Below are 3,678 nucleotides of genomic sequence, written 5' to 3' on the forward strand. Positions count from 1 at the left end.
GGTAAAACAGGTTAAACAGCACAATAAGGGATACTATAAATTACAACCTTCATCAAGAAGCCAATCGAAAGAAAAATACACTAATAGCTGGCAGTAGTTTGACTGTAAGTGGCTCATGTGAAAAAACGTGGGATTTAGCTTGAACAATGTCACATGTGATATTTATTCTTAAGTTATAACACTGGGCTACACTGTGTTTTTCTGTATTTATTTCTAGGACAGAGAAATTAGAAAAAAGAAGGAATGCAGCCTTAATCTTTCCTTACACAAAAATAATTTTTTAAAAGTATTTCTAAGACTTTCAAACTTTCCATAGTAACATAAAGGTTTCATTAATATTTTATTGATATTGATAAAAATAAAATCAAATAAATTAACTAACCATTAAGTGTGTATTACAGGCAGGCACTGGGACACATAGTAAGGCTCTTTTCAAGCAATGTAAGAAACAATGATTTCCCTCAAGGAACTTGCAATCTAGCTGAGAGAGACAAGTTATTACATGATAAACATTAAATAAAGGGCATAAATAATAAAATGCTACTGGAAACTAGAGGAAGAAAAAGAATTTGTTCTCTGAGGGGTCAAGGAAATCTTCCCTGAGGGCACAGGCTTGAGCCTGCTCTTGAGAAATGTATAAAATCCACATCAGTGTCGAAGAAGAAGAAGGCATACTGCAGGCAGGCAGATGAAATTTTTCTGATGTATCCCAACAAAAATAAGCAAGGTTCATTAACAGGACAATGTATCAGCATCTTTCTGAACAGAAGAGGGTATATATGCTTCCAATTAACAAACAGCATAATAGAATCAATAGTTGATACATTAGTTACATAACCACAATAAAACAGGCATGACAGAAATGATTACAACGATAATAAAACGGCTACTATTCATAATCTGGCTGAGTGCTCCGGTTACAGCATTTCACTCCATTCCTGAGAGGCAGGTACTAGACTAACACCACTGAAGAGATGAGGAAGCTTAGGTTTAGAGGCGAAATAACTTACCCAGTGGCATATAACAAGGAAATGGCAAGTCCAGAATGCTAATCCAGAGAGCCAAGATATTAACCCTTACACTAGTCTGCAAACCAAACACAAAACTCATTGCCATCAAGTCAATTCCAACTCACAGTGACCCTATAGGACAGGGCAGAACTGCCCCACAGGGTTTCCATAGGCTGGTGGATTTGAACTACCGACCTTTTGGTTAGCAGCCTGACCTCTTAATCACTGGGCCACCGAAGCTCCCTAGTCCACACAGGGTGAAAATAAAGTGAGTGTCACACTGTCATTAGGCCACGTACCTTAGATGACCAGAGTTAAAAAAAAAAAAAAAAAAACCCTTGCCGTCAAGTCGATTTCAACTCATAGCAGAACTGCCCCATAGGGTTTCCAAGGAGCAGCCAGTGGATTCGAACCGCCGATCTTCAGGTTAGCAGATGACCTGAGTGGTAGGGATTAAATCACACTTCCCTTTTTCACCTCAGTCTTACATTTTATATATGTATATATATATACACATTATACAGTCATACATTATATACATGTGTGTATATGTGTATACACATACATGTATATATATACAAACACACGTATACACATATAGGAACCCTGGTGGTGCAGTGGTTAAAGCGCTAGACTGCTAACCAAAAGATCAGCAATTCGAACCTACCAGCCACTCTGGGGGAGAAAGATGTGGCAACCTGCTTTCGTAAAGATTTATGGACTTGGAAACCCTATGGGGCAGTTTTACTCTGTCCTACAGGGACGCTATGAGTTGAAATTCCACTTGACGGCAATGGGTTTGGTTTAAAAGCAAAACCAAACCTATTGCCGTTGAGTTGATTAAGACTCATAGGGCCCCTATAGGACAGAGAAGAACTGCCCTAACCAAACCCACTGTGATCAAGTGGAATTCTGACTCATAGTGACCCTATAGAACACAGCAGAACTGCCCCATAGGGTTTCCAAGGCTGCAAATCTTTATGGAAGCTCACTGCCGCATCTTTTTCCCACTGAGTGGCTCGTGGGCTCTAACTGCTGACCTTTCTGTTAGCAGCTGAGCACTTAACCACTGCACCACCAGGGCTCCTTGTATACATACACACACATATATATATTTTTTCCTCTACCCCCCACTCTCAGATAAACTGTCTGGAGCAGAAGTGTGGGTATCTGAGGATGCTAAGCAGATCACAGTGGGAAAAGAACCTATAACTTGGCTCACTGCTATTAATGCCCTTAATATACTAAGCTTACCAGACACAGATGACTGTGTAAGAGGCTAAAGAAATCTCACGTGTTTTCAGTACTTCATAAATTCAGACTCTCAAATGGAGTGAATATTTCATATCAATAATACAGACATTTTATTTTCTTTCCCCTAGCTTTGATATATATTTAATAAATATTACAGCTTATCTCTTGAAGAAGAAAAAGAAAGCAGTAGTTAAGAGAAAGCTAAGTTCTACCTTTGAAGGAGCTGGCCTTTAATGTTTAAAACATGAGGAAGAGAATTTCAAATGAATAATTTTTGTTTCATGTTTATGATTTTTTATAATCTCCTATTAATTGCATGATCTCCAAACAGACAATGAAATGTTACCTTTTAAAAACTAAATGAAAAATTTATGTAATTAGGATCTTAAGGGTATGTTGAATATCTAAAAATTCCTGAGAACTAAAGTGAGTTCTTAAAATTGAAGAAACCAATTTTAAAGTCACTGTGTTTTTATGAAAGAATCAGCTTATATTAATAAAGAACAAAGCAAAGACACATATTACTTTAAGAAACACAAAGGAAGGTATAAAGGATCCTTTATTAGGAATGGTAACAAATGTCTTTGCATGTCATTTCAAAACGTATTCTCCTTCATAAGCAATAAAAAAAAATATATATGATTGATAGCAGTTAAAAACACAACTAGTATCAAACGCATACCACCAGATGGTATCTTAAATCGTATAACACATTCAGAGATCCCAAAAGAGTTAATAACTGCATTTCTGAAATGGAATCAAGTTTATGAATTCCATATAGATTTTTTTAATATTAAAATGTCTGACACTAATCATAAAATCCAAAGCAACTTAACAATGATGCTATCTTGAATATAACCAAAATATATGAATTTGAAAAGAAAAGCAGTATAAATAAATTTGGTGATCTTGATATAAATTTTTATAAAGAGTAATAACACATTACAAATGGGGCAAAAAGAGAAAAAGAAAGCTTGGTTAATACTATGTTCCCCTCATTTTTACACACAAGTTTCCCTCCTGCTAATAATCATTTTATTCTTTCACAGAACTTTGTTTATTGTAAACAAGAAGAAAGACAACTCAGAAGCAGTGAGCATTAAGAAAAAACATAAACAAATGCTTACAGAAAGAAAAAAAAAGGTCAGGTTTCATTTCAACTAAATATTTAGCTCTTGTTAATTTTAAGTTCAAAAGCCCTAATGTCCACAGCAAGAGCAAGCAAAAACACAAACACATGGACACTGAATAATGCCTTGCTTAAAAACCACTTAATAGAAAAAAAAAAAAAGATGAAATAAAAACATTCCTAAAATCAAATGAAAATGACAACACAACATACCAAAACAATTGGGACACAGCAAAAGCAGTGCTCAGAGGTCAATTTACAGTCAAAAAAAAAAAAAAAAAAAAA

The 3,678-nt window shown here is 35.4% G+C and overlaps 1 protein-coding gene and 1 long non-coding RNA gene across 4 annotated transcripts in view; one reads left to right on the forward strand and one right to left on the reverse strand.

Annotated features, from left to right (window-relative positions):
- Positions 1-3,571, forward strand: part of LOC111821220 (uncharacterized) — a 5,788-nt gene extending 2,217 nt beyond the window's left edge. Inside the window, exon 3 of the long non-coding RNA XR_002824669.1 lies at positions 3,314-3,571. This is a non-coding gene — a long non-coding RNA (uncharacterized LOC111821220). The remainder of the gene's footprint in view (positions 1-3,313) is intronic.
- The window catches only part of PPP3CA (protein phosphatase 3 catalytic subunit alpha), a 363,115-nt gene that overhangs the window by 168,773 nt on the left and 190,664 nt on the right, over positions 1-3,678 (reverse strand). The window lies entirely within an intron of this gene.

The sequence above is a fragment of the Trichechus manatus genome, unplaced genomic scaffold (genome assembly GCF_000243295.1).
Source record: "Trichechus manatus latirostris isolate Lorelei unplaced genomic scaffold, TriManLat1.0 scaffold00071, whole genome shotgun sequence".
Lineage (NCBI taxonomy): Eukaryota > Metazoa > Chordata > Mammalia > Sirenia > Trichechidae > Trichechus > Trichechus manatus.